We start from the raw sequence: 14,146 nt of genomic DNA, 5'->3' as shown, positions 1-14,146 counted from the left end.
GCATAAAGATAAATGAATGATGCAGTTACTAAATTCAGTCAAATGAAATCGCATTTAGGAAGATAGGTTTCTAGGAAAAAGACTACTGACTCTCCAAATCATTTATAAACCTAATTAGGCTACTAAATTTAGTCAAGTGTAATAAGTCCTTAAGTATTTATTTTAATATCATTTTCGTAAGATAATGCTTATAGGTATGCTGAGATAGGTAGGTACATTCTCACTTTACGTGTTTTCAAATTCCGTGATTGGTAAAAAAATTAATGTGTTTCTTTTAAAAAAAACCTAAGATAGGACTCTGACCGTATGTAATAACATGCCACGTTTCGACCTTGCCCTTATCAAATGTCTATACACACGTAAAGAATAGAATCCTCTAATATTATATAGATTCGAAAATCAGTTTGTTTATTATTCAGCGTTCCCGAATGAACCGCTTAAAAAATTGTCTTCGGCCGAGATGAGAATAAAATATATTAAATCTTCCCGTTTCGGCCACTTGGCCAAGTTGATCAATTAATTCTCTTCACGTTTAACGATTGATATAATTTTGATAATACTGAGGTAGGTGAAATTCATGGAGGCAATCATAATGCATATTTTTTCGGATGAGGAAAATAGTTTCTTCGAAACGAGAGTAAAACCATGGTGAATAGCTAGTGTCATTGTTTCTCATATCTTTTAACTTTGAATGATATCGGATTTTGGTCACGAAGACAGTGTAATTACTTGGTGATATTCTGGTAATAACAGCACAGATAGGCTGCGAGCCTCATACTGATGAGAAAGGAGCTCAAGGTATATCTGCTGTTTTTTTTTCTGTTGCTTAGTGCTATTGGATGTTAGTCATTTTTATTCCTCACACTTACTCGTCCTGTAAGAATAGTTTAAAAAGGGTTAAACATTAGGGAGTATATGGAGTAAGTACATAAGGGATTACCCCTAATATATTATAATCTATAAACGCAATACTACCCTCCATTAATAATAATAATAATAATAAGCCCCGCAGGGCATCTGAGGCGGATGACGGGGAGTAGCGACCCCGCGGGGCTATATATCCGAGTGCTCCAGGGAGAGTATACTGTCCCCCACCTCCGGCTTGCCGGAGTGAAGCATGACGGGGGATAGGTCTCCCGCCTCTTGGCTTGCCTTCATCGGCCGGTCAGAGAGGAGTCGCTAGAGCAAGGTTAGTCCTGCTCGGAGGGTAGGTGCCTCGTGGTAAGTGGCGAGTGGGCCGGTGATGCTGGACCCACAGGGAGCGCGTGATCTGCGTTTAAAGTCCGCCGAGGTATCCTCACCCTTCTCAGCCGCTCATGTCCCTGTTGCCCTCTTGTTGCTTTTCAGTGACTGATTCCCGGGGGCCCAGTAAGTGAGTTGGCGAGTCTCCACCTGCCATTTTAACATGTATTTAATACATTGTCATCGGCAGGTGCCATAGTTCCCGTAGTTTCCCCATTCCTAGTCCATTAGCATCCCATCACAATAGCCTAAGTAGTTTTCATCCATAGTTAGCAATAGTTTAGCACAGAACCGGGGATTGTCCTTGGGTACATTTCTATAGTGTATACAGGGATAATCGTCGGTTTTGTGTCACCATTTCATTAAAGTTGTCTCAAAAGGGCTTCAGCGTGTTGGCTTCGGCCCCACGTTCGCCTCCCAAAAATCCGGGACTCTATAGTCCCGAGGTCTGGAAGAGACATACATTATAATAATAATAATAATCCCCGCAGGGCATCTGAGGCGGATGACGGGGAGTAGCGACCCCGCGGGGCTATATATCCGAGTGCTCCAGGGAGAGTATACTGTCCCCCACCTCCGGCTTGCCGGAGTGAAGCATGACGGGGGATAGGTCTCCCGCCTCTTGGCTTGCCTTCATCGGCCGGTCAGAGTGGAGTCGCTAGAGCAAGGTTAGTCCTGCTCGGAGGGTAGGTGCCTCGTGGTAAGTGGCGAGTGGGCCGGTGATGCTGGACCCACAGGGAGCGCGTGATCTGCGTTTAAAGTCCGCCGAGGTATCCTCACCCTTCTCAGCCGCTCATGTCCCTGTTGCCCTCTTGTTGCTTTTCAGTGACTGATTCCCGGGGGCCCAGTAAGTGAGTTGGCGAGTCTCCACCTGCCATTTTAACATGTATTTAATACATTGTCATCGGCAGGTGCCATAGTTCCCGTAGTTTCCCCATTCCTAGTCCATTAGCATCCCATCACAATAGCCTAAGTAGTTTTCATCCATAGTTAGCAATAGTTTAGCACAGAACCGGGGATTGTCCTTGGGTACATTTCTATAGTGTATACAGGGATAATCGTCGGTTTTGTGTTACCATTTCATTAAAGTTGTCTCAAAAGGGCTTCAGCGTGTTGGCTTCGGCCCCACGTTCGCCTTCCAAAAATCCGGGACTCTGTAGTCCCGTGGTCGGTTAGAGACATACAAATAATAATAATAATGTCTGGACACCTTTTCACACACGGTCGGTTAGCCCCATGGTAAGTTATTTATTAACTTGTGTTATGGGTGCTAACACAACTGATAAACTACATATAGCTACATATATACATATTTATGAATACATATTGCAACACCCAGACCACGGCCAACAAGCATGCTCATCACACAAATGTCGACCGAACCGGGAATCGAACCCGGGACCTCAGGTTTGGCAGTCCGGCATGGTGACCATTGCGTCATCGAGGTCGTCATTCCTATGTAGTCCTGGCAGGTAATATTAAAGCACCTTATATAAGGGGGTGTATGAGGACAGTATAGAAGGGAGTATATAAGGACAGTATATAAGGGAGTATATGAGGACAGTACATAAGGGGGTCTATAAGGACAGTATATAAGGACAGTATATAAGGGAGTAAATAAGGGAGTATATGAGGACAGTACATAAGGGGGTCTATAAGGACAGTATATAAGGACAGTATATAAGGGAGTATATGAGGACAGTATATAAGGGAGTATATAAGGACAGTATATAAGGGAGTATATAAGGGAGTATATGAGGACAGTACATAAGGGGGTCTATAAGGACAGTATATAAGGACAGTACATACGGGAGTATATAAGGACACTATGGTCCGTATTACAGAAGGCTACTCAAGTCAAGTTTGATCTCGAATCACCTGATCATAGTTTAAATATGGAATCTGCACTTGAGGGTTGTTCTTATTTCAGAACAATACTTAAACTGCACTCAGCTGAATCGAGATTCAAATCGCGCCTCAAGCAGAGAATATGGCTTGTCTATGCATCAGCCTGTTTTCGTTTACATTTTATTTTTTTCGCCAACTCTGTTACAACTTACGCAAAATAAGAATTTAGTTTAACATCTAATTATTAGTTAAATCATGATTTAAAGAAAACATAGGCTTTTTAATTGTAGGTTTAATTTTAAAATGCCATTTTTACGCCTTGAAAATGTGTTGAATGATACCTGTAACAGTTGGTTGTAATATCTAAAATTACAAATACGAACATGTTCGTAGAATGGAATGTTTTCCGAGTGTATCGTATCTGTGGTGGTGGAGATTGACACTTGACAGTTATGATTAAATATTTTGGTTATTTAAAATGATTTCAAGAAAGAAAAAGAAATAGTTTATTAGAGAGAAATTTACTTATCGAAATATTAAAAGAATTTTAAGGTATCGTGGAATGTAAGAAAATCGATAATGTTTAATGGAAATTAATAAAACCCATGCTGTTGATTCTCCAACACAAGAATTGAAGAGATATCTCTGCAAACGAGCCTAGAACAACTTTTTTTGTGATTATTTTATTGTTTTGTTTATTTATAGTAATTTTAAGTTTAAATTAATAAAAAAGATGAATATTTTTACATAAGTCTTTTATTGATAGAAAAACAAGTGTGTTTAATCATTTATAATAGTACCTATATATACCTATACATCTCTGAGATATCTGAGAGGAACGCTGAAGTTCAACCTTCTGTTCGAATCATCGATAGGAAATATATTATCATAATAATCAAGTTTTTGTTCGTATTTTAATTTTAACTTCCTGTTCGACGACAAATTATTTGCTAAACTGACAAGGAAATCTCTGCTCAAGCGTGGTGTCGACCACACTTGCGTGATTATAGTTCAAATCTCTACTTAAACTGTAATCTACAACTGAGTAATGATCTACACTCGGCTGAACTACGATCACCGAGTCTATGCTTGAGGAGCGTTCTAAAATTAAATCTCAACTCAAATCTACTTTTAAACAGAGATCAGGACTTGAGTAGCCTTCTGTAATACGGACCTATATAAGGGAGTATATGAGGACAGTATATAAGGGAGTATATGAGGACAGTACATACGGGAGTATATGTATAAGGACAGTATATAAGGAAGTATATAAGGGAGTATATAAGGACAGTATATAAGGAAGTATATGAGGACAGTACATAAGGGAGTATATGAGGACAGTATATTCGGGAGTATATGAGGACAGTACATAAGGGAGTATATGAGGACAGTATATACGGGAGTATATAAAGACAGTATATAAGGACAGTATATAAGGGAGTATATGAGGACAGTACATACGGGAGTATATAAGGACAGTATATAAGGGAGTATATAAGGACAGTATATAAGGGAGTACATAAGGGCAGTATATAAGGGAGTATATGAGGACAGTATATACGGGAGTATATGAGGACAGTACATAAGGGAGTGTATGAGGACAGTATATACGGGAGTATATAAGGACAGTATATACGGGAGTATATAAGGACAGTATATAAGGGAGTATATAAGGGAGTATATGAGGACAGTACATACGGAAGTATATAAGGACAGTATAAAAGGGAGTACATAAGGACAGTATATAAGGGAGTATATGAGGACAGTACATACGGGAGTATATAAGGACAGTATATAAGGGAGTATATGAGGACAGTACATACGGGAGTATATAAGGACAGTATATAAGGAAGTATATAAGGGAGTATATAAGGACAGTATATAAGGGAATACATAAGGGCAGTATATAAGGGAGTATATGAGGACAGTATATACGGGAGTATATAAGGACAGTATATAAGGGAGTATATGAGGACAGTACATACGGAAGTATATAAGGACAGTATAAAAGGGAGTACATAAGGACAGTATATAAGGGAGTATATGAGGACAGTACATACGGGAGTATATAAGGACAGTATATAAGGGAGTATATGAGGACAGTACATACGGGAGTATATAAGGACAGTATATAAGGAAGTATATAAGGGAGTATATAAGGACAGTATATAAGGGAATACATAAGGGCAGTATATAAGGGAGTATATGAGGACAGTATATACGGGAGTATATGAGGACAGTACATAAGGGAGTGTATGAGGACAGTATATACGGGAGTATATAAGGACAGTATATACGGGAGTATATAAGGACAGTATATAAGGGAGTATATAAGGGAGTATATGAGGACAGTACATACGGAAGTATATAAGGACAGTATAAAAGGGAGTACATAAGGACAGTATATAAGGGAGTATATAAGGACAGTATATAAGGGAGTACATAAGGGCAGTACATAAGGGAGTATATGAGGACAGTATATTCGGGAGTATATGAGGACGGTACATAAGGGAGTATATGAGGACAGTATATACGTGAGTATATAAAGACAGTATATAAGGACAGTATATAAGGGAGTATATGAGGACAGTACATACGGGAGTATATAAGGACAGTATATAAGGGAGTATATAAGGACAGTATATAAGGGAGTACATAAGGGCAGTATATAAGGGAGTATATGAGGACAGTATATACGGGAGTATATGAGGACAGTATATACGGGAGTATATAAGGACAGTATATACGGGAGTATATAAGGACAGTATATAAGGGAGTATATGAGGACAGTATATACGGGAGTATATAAGGACAGTATATAAGGGAGTATATAAAGGAGTATATGAGAACAGTACATACGGAAGTATATAAGGACAGTATAAAAGGGAGTATATAAGGACAGTATATAAGGGAGTACATAAGGACAGTATATAAGGGAGTATATGAGGACAGTATATACGGGAGTATATAAGGACAGTATATAAGGGAGTATATAAAGGAGTATATGAGAACAGTATATAAGGGAGTATATGAGAACAGTACATACGGGAGTATATAAGGACAGTACATAAGGGAGTATATAAGGACAGTATAAAAGGGAGTACATAAGGGAGTATATAAGGACAGTATAAAAGGGAGTACATAAGGACAGTATATACGGGAGTATATAAGGACAGTATATAAGGGAGTATATGAGGACAGTATATACGGGAGTATATGAGGACAGTATATACGGGAGTATATGAGGACAGTACATAAGGGAGTGTATGAGGACAGTATATACGGGAGTATATAAGGACAGTATATACGGGAGTATATAAGGACAGTATATAAGGGAGTATATAAGGGAGTATATGAGGACAGTACATACGGAAGTATATAAGGACAGTATAAAAGGGAGTACATAAGGACAGTATATAAGGGAGTATATAAGGACAGTATATAAGGGAGTACATAAGGGCAGTACATAAGGGAGTATATGAGGACAGTATATTCGGGAGTATATGAGGACGGTACATAAGGGAGTATATGAGGACAGTATATACGTGAGTATATAAAGACAGTATATAAGGACAGTATATAAGGGAGTATATGAGGACAGTACATACGGGAGTATATAAGGACAGTATATAAGGGAGTATATAAGGACAGTATATAAGGGAGTACATAAGGGCAGTATATAAGGGAGTATATGAGGACAGTATATACGGGAGTATATGAGGACAGTATATACGGGAGTATATAAGGACAGTACATACGGGAGTATATAAGGACAGTATATAAGGGAGTATATAAGGACAGTATATAAGGGAGTACATAAGGGCAGTATATAAGGGAGTATATGAGGACAGTATATACGGGAGTATATGAGGACAGTATATACGGGAGTATATGAGGACAGTATATACGGGAGTATATGAGGACAGTACATAAGGGAGTGTATGAGGACAGTATATACGGGAGTATATAAGGACAGTATATACGGGAGTATATAAGGACAGTATATAAGGGAGTATATAAGGGAGTATATGAGGACAGTACATACGGAAGTATATAAGGACAGTATAAAAGGGAGTACATAAGGACAGTATATAAGGGAGTATATAAGGACAGTATATAAGGGAGTACATAAGGGCAGTACATAAGGGAGTATATGAGGACAGTATATTCGGGAGTATATGAGGACGGTACATAAGGGAGTATATGAGGACAGTATATACGTGAGTATATAAAGACAGTATATAAGGACAGTATATAAGGGAGTATATGAGGACAGTACATACGGGAGTATATAAGGACAGTATATAAGGGAGTATATAAGGACAGTATATAAGGGAGTACATAAGGGCAGTATATAAGGGAGTATATGAGGACAGTATATACGGGAGTATATGAGGACAGTATATACGGGAGTATATAAGGACAGTATATACGGGAGTATATAAGGACAGTATATAAGGGAGTATATAAAGGAGTATATGAGAACAGTACATACGGAAGTATATAAGGACAGTATAAAAGGGAGTATATAAGGACAGTATATAAGGGAGTACATAAGGACAGTATATAAGGGAGTATATGAGGACAGTATATACGGGAGTATATAAGGACAGTATATAAGGGAGTATATAAAGGAGTATATGAGAACAGTATATAAGGGAGTATATGAGAACAGTACATACGGGAGTATATAAGGACAGTACATAAGGGAGTATATAAGGACAGTATAAAAGGGAGTACATAAGGGAGTATATAAGGACAGTATAAAAGGGAGTACATAAGGACAGTATATAAGGGAGTATATGAGAACAGTACATACGGGAGTATATAAGGACAGTATATAAGGGAGTATAAAAAGGACAGTATATAAGGGAGTATATAAGGACAGTATATAAGGGAGTATATGAGAACAGTACATAAGGGAGTATATAAGGACAGTATATAAGGGAGTATAAAAAGGACAGTATATAAGGGAGTATATAAGGACAGTATATAAGGGAGTATATGAGGACAGTACATAAGGGAGTATATAAGGACAGTATATACGGGAGTATATAAGGACAGTATATAAGGGAGTATATAAGGGAGTATATGAGGACAGTACATACGGGAGTATATAAGGACAGTATATAAGGGAGTATATAAGGACAGTACATATGGGAGTATATAGGGACAGTATATTAGGGAGTATATAAGAGAGTATATGAGGACAGTACATACGGGAGTATATAAGGACAGTATATAAGGGAGTATATAAGGACAGTATATAAGGGAGTATATAAGGGAGTATATGAGGACAGTACATAAGGGAGTATATGAGGACAGTACATACGGGAGTATATAAGGACAGTATATAAGGGAGTATATAAGGACAGTATATAAGGGAGTACATGAGGACAGTACATAAGGGAGTATATAAGGACAGTATATAAGGGAGTATATAAGGACAGTATATAAGGGAGTATATGAGAACAGTACATACGGGTGTATATAAGGACAGAACATAAGGGAGTATATAAGGACAGTATAAAAGGGAGTACATAAGGACAGTATATAAGGGAGTATATGAGAACAGTACATACGGGAGGGAGTATATAAGGACAGTATATAAGGGAGTATATAAGGACAGTATACCACCGTAGTCGTCTTACAAAGGTGGTCCACTCAATGTATCCGACCTAAAATACCACTAGGCATGAGCAAAGAAAAATAAATAATACATTAGAAATAAGAAACATTCTGTTAATAATGTTTACGTGTCAAACGGTAGAAAGTAGATACCTTCAAAGCGCTCGAGTCGAGTGATCGTTCTATCTCCATTTTTTACGAGACAAAATTGTCTACGTCATAATAATGAATTTATTTTTATTTTTCAATTATTCAAATCTCATAAATAACAATTATTTTTCTATTAATGTTTACTAGTCATTGGATACATGAAGTTGGCTGCCGTTGTAAGACGACTAAAACGTCACGGTGTATAATCATGTAACAAGCAAGATAAACCAATAACAAGATAATTCAATAGTAATCCTTGTTAGTTGGCGTTAGTATGTAAATCACAAGGTAGTAAGGCAGGTAACTTTAGTAAGGGCTGCGGGATTGTTCGAAAGAGTTACCGCGGCCCTGGTACATAAAAGGCCTACGACGGAACACGACGGTTTTTAGTCAGTAAGAGTCTGACACTCCCTCACCGCTGATAAACCACACATTTGAAGATTTTTGACGTCGTTAAAACTTCGGTGAGCCACGTTAACAGAGGTCCTCACACCCTGGTTGTCTTCAACAGCTGTTTCATACTTGTTGCTTGGGAATGAAAGTCAATTGTGTATTGAGAAAAAAAGGTTGCAAACCTTTGGTTGGGCAATTGTTGAGATTATTCTACTGTAAATATTTCGTGTGAGAATATGACGATCCAGTGATCCCAGAAGTATCAGGCCCGCGGTAACTTCTTCGAACCTGTACTCCGGTAGGCTTCGATCAAAAAGCTTCCCAGCCAGCTTTGGATATTAAACAATACCGATTTGCATAAAAACCCGGCTCCCCAGATCTCCCTTTCATAACATGGATGCACTTAATGTAAAGCGAACTCAGTATATTAGTATTTTCACCACGAACATATTTCTGAAACAAAAAAAAACTGTTATCACAAAAATAGCATAGTGGTATAAAATATAAAAATAACGAGAGTGTCGGTCAGCATTTATTTAAGGCGACAATTAAACGGCGTGGTATCGGTCGTTACGGCCATCTGCCGGGACCGCCGCAAGGAAAATAGCATTATAGCCGTGGGACGCGCTTCGGGATATGGTAACCATCTTAGCTGGTTATAGTAAACACTGCTGGAGAAAAAGGGTATGCATTGGGATATAAGTACAGCAAGATGTGATATTAAACGACGTGCTATGGTGTGACGTAATAACTAACCTAAGATTTTCACCTACGATTGTTTGTGTGTTTTCAGCATGTTAAATTGGTGGGGCCAAAACCCAATAGCAGTAATAGATATCTTTTATTTTTATTCTAATCTGAATGCATTACCTACCTATATTATAAGACTACTATCCAGTTCCTCAATTATTACTGTGAACTTTCTTAATTTCTTTAGAAGAATAGGATTCAGAATTTCAGACCCCTTATATTCAAACATTCACTCATATAGTGCAAAATACTTGGTCACCCTTCTACCAGCGTCGTTTCAGAAATCGTAAAACAAATGCGGTACCACAATTTAAATATTTCAATAGCTATCGTGTTTTTCTCTTAGCACTGTATACTTGACCTGTTTAAGTGACAACATCTTGCTCCTATCTTTTACACTCTTGTTAATATGCGATAAACGCTTAATGGTACTGTAAACGCAAGATAAACCGTTTTTTTTATGAACACTGCAGCTTTTCACAAACAATTTGTATAATGAATTGCTGGGAAAGATAATCTGATAAATGCAAATTGTTTTACGGGTTTCTTTCAGTACTTTTTTGCATTTGTTTTCCCGAAGTTTGTTTCACTTGTACCATGGTTATGAATAAATTCCATACCTATTTAAAATTGTCGTTTGATGCCCATTTTCACCACAAATACCTAAGTTTAGGGATCCCCTAAGAGCATTTAGGGAACACTTAATACGATTTACCCAAGTTTAAGTGTCCCTTATGACCATTATTATTAGGGGAGCCCCTATTTTAAGTGACACTTAGTGAGTTATTAAGAGATTGTTGGTGAAAACGAGCATGAGTCTTTGCAGCCAGCCTTCAGTACAAGGTTAAATGTAATGCAATTATCTAGTATTATGAAGGCAATTAAAATTATAACACAGATATAACATTTTACTACTGTTATCTCTGATTAAACAGTAATTACCTAACATGATTAGCATAATTTTTCCGATGATTTTCCTCATATGACAAATTGATGGTAACTAATTCTTAATTAGTTGCTTTTAAGCTGTATATATTTGTGATATATAAGATTATTTTTAGGTGTCTATTTATGTCAATATGTGTATAGTTCTTTACTGGATAAAATTCTCATCTCAACATTATTTATTTGGTGCATTTGAGGTACATCATTTCAGAACGCTACGAAGGCTTGTAAATAGGTAAGGTTTGCAAACCTAACGAGCTGAGTATCGAGTTATCTTGTTGCCTGCCTAACAGCCTCTGCTCAGGAATAACAACGAGAATAGACGACGGTTTATACATTTGTAAAATCAATAAGACAATTCGTAGTATCTAGATAATGTATATAAGTATAATTTTCCGCTACTCAATTATAATACTTTGGAATTTGCACTCGTGATAAACTTTTTATTTTAATTAACGTAATTTTTTACTGTCTTTAATGAAGATGATGTGATCCAAATTGTCAGATATCTTGAAGAAAGTAAAATATGACTATGTAGTATGTACTATCAAAGAACCGTAATCCCATACGGTTCTTCATTTAAAAACAAACAGACTTCTGGTATACAACGCTTGATAATATTTTGTTTGGCGCAGAACACACGTACGTCTGGCTCTACTATAAAATCACCATTGTAACATAAAATATACGCGAAACTCACCACAGGGTTCCACCGAAAAATTGGCCCGTTCACACTCAGCTTAATGAAATATGTACGAGTACAATAAAAAATCGGACAGCCATTTTTGTAAAAGAAAATGTCGTCCGACGTCGCCGCTGTATGTGCACATTAATTAAAGTAAAAATATGTGGCTTTTACAGGAAATAATGTACTGAAAATATAACATATCTACTCCATAGGTCGCTGTGTATGTTTCCACTAAATGTAATTTATCAAGAAATACCTTCACAATAAAAAATATTTCAACAAAATTTTGCGCATTTCCCGTTATGTATAAATAACGTCACTCACGCACAAAAAAACCTGCTCGGTAACTTTTACCTACTATGATGGTAACATTTTCCCCTTAAAGTTAAGGGGAAAATTTACAAGAGTATGGTCAGGCCTGCTGTCTTGTATGGATCAGAGTGCTGGCCCACAAAAGCGACGAATGAAAGACAATTGCATGCGGCAGAGATGAGAATGTTAAGAGGTATGTGTGGAGTTACGCGAATGGATAGAGTGAGGAATGAGTATATAAGAGGAAGTTTGAAAGTAGCGCCGGTATCAGAAAAACTGCGTGGAAACCGGCTGTCGTGGTATGGGCATGTGATGCGGAGGGATGAGAGTCATGTTGTGAGGAAGGTGATGAGTATGAACGTGGACGGATATAGTGGAAGAGGAAGACCAAAGAAACGATGGATGGATTGTGTGAAAGTAGATATGGTAAGAAAGAATGTTACTTGTGAGATGACGGCAGATAGAAGAGTATGGAAGAAGAAAACATGCTGCGCCGACCCCAAATAAAATTGGGATAAGGGCAGGAGGATGATGATGATGGTAACATTTTCGGAAGCATGAGCACCGATTCAAAGTAATTTATAGCGAAAACATCTAGGCAATGGCATACCAGTATCTGTGGCAAAACTATGACATTATCATATCTAGCGCTCAGCTTTGCCCGCATTCGCTGAACAATGCGCGACTTTTGCTGGCAAGAGAGAGGCATCAATCAAATACTGCAGGGAGCTTCAATGACAAAGTGACAGTTGACAGTATTGTCTGAAGTACCAATGAAAGTACCACACTAGGGGAGCTAGTGTAGGAAGTGCCTTTCGATGTGTCAGTGCTAAGATGTTTTTCCTGCTGAATAAGTAATAAAATATGAGAGCTTTGGTAATATGATCCAGTTTTTATAGTTTCCGAATCTTTTTTAGGCTTGCTCTCAGACACTCTTGAGACAGAACCTTCAACCAGACATAAAACTATTTTTGTGTCTGTCTGTCATTAAGAGTACCTGGGTATGTACATTGCACACTTATCTCGATCCTTATCATTTGGATTCAGGAGAATACGTTTGAATACGCACAACGTTATTCGCGAAAATTAGTTACATCTAGGTACTTTGCAATTCATAGTTTTGTATCATTAAGAATTTAAATTTTTAAATGCATGATATTATCCCACGCAGATGGATTTTTAACTTCTGTTACAGCCTTTTTATCGTCCCACTGCTGGGCACAGGCCACCTCTCACACGGAGAAGGATTGAGCATTAATCACCACGCTTGCTCAATGCGGGTTGGTGATTTCAGACTATAGTCCAGGTTTCCTCAAGATGTTTTCCTTCACCTTTTTATCAGCCATTGGTGTCTAAGATATACTTAGAAAGTAAATACAAACTTAGAAAAGATGCATTGGTACTTGCCTGACCTGGAATCGAACCCACACCCACATACTCGAGAGGTTGGTTCTTTACCCACTAGGCCACCACGACCATAACTACTACTTTACTACTTTTTTATTTACTACTTTTTAACTTCATTACATTGATAAAATATCATCATCAATTTACGTTTTCCATGTTCACAACGAAAATATTTATCGGTTTTATCGTCCAAAACTATGTGCATTAAACTGCAACCGAGCGAATGATTAACTGTTAATCTCTCATTATGTGCATAATGCACAACAGGTTTTGTTCATAAATAATGCAATTTGCTACGACATAGTTAAATTGTGTCGGTGAATGATTGAGTGCGCCGTTTTCGGTGTGTTTACTGATAAACACATTGTGTGTTTAAGCTCATTAGTTGTTTAGTATTGTTACTTGGAATGAGTAATTGATATTTTTCTAAGAGTTCGGGTCTTCTTCCCTAAACCTTAGTTTATTTTCAGGGCCTATGTGTTGGTTGGTAGGCTTTAAAGAATTCTTTCTTCTATTATTTCAGGGTCAACTTGTCAATACCCGAAACTACTACTTTCGAAAAATAAACAATCCGATTTACTTACGGACTATATTTTTAGTAATGTCAATTATATAAAACTTATCATATATAAGGAAAAAAGATTAAAATTAGCTACAAAGATAAAATAAACCCAATACAAGTTTTTATATGTAAGTTTTGATCCGGGTGCGAGAAGTCACTCCTATATATTTTTTTTACTAACTATGATTATTTATTATATTATATTGTGTGTACACTTCATA

The sequence above is a fragment of the Helicoverpa zea genome, chromosome 9, assembly GCF_022581195.2.
Source record: "Helicoverpa zea isolate HzStark_Cry1AcR chromosome 9, ilHelZeax1.1, whole genome shotgun sequence".
In the NCBI taxonomy this organism is placed as follows: Eukaryota; Metazoa; Arthropoda; class Insecta; order Lepidoptera; family Noctuidae; genus Helicoverpa; species Helicoverpa zea.
Note: the sequence above shows the minus strand (reverse complement) of the source record.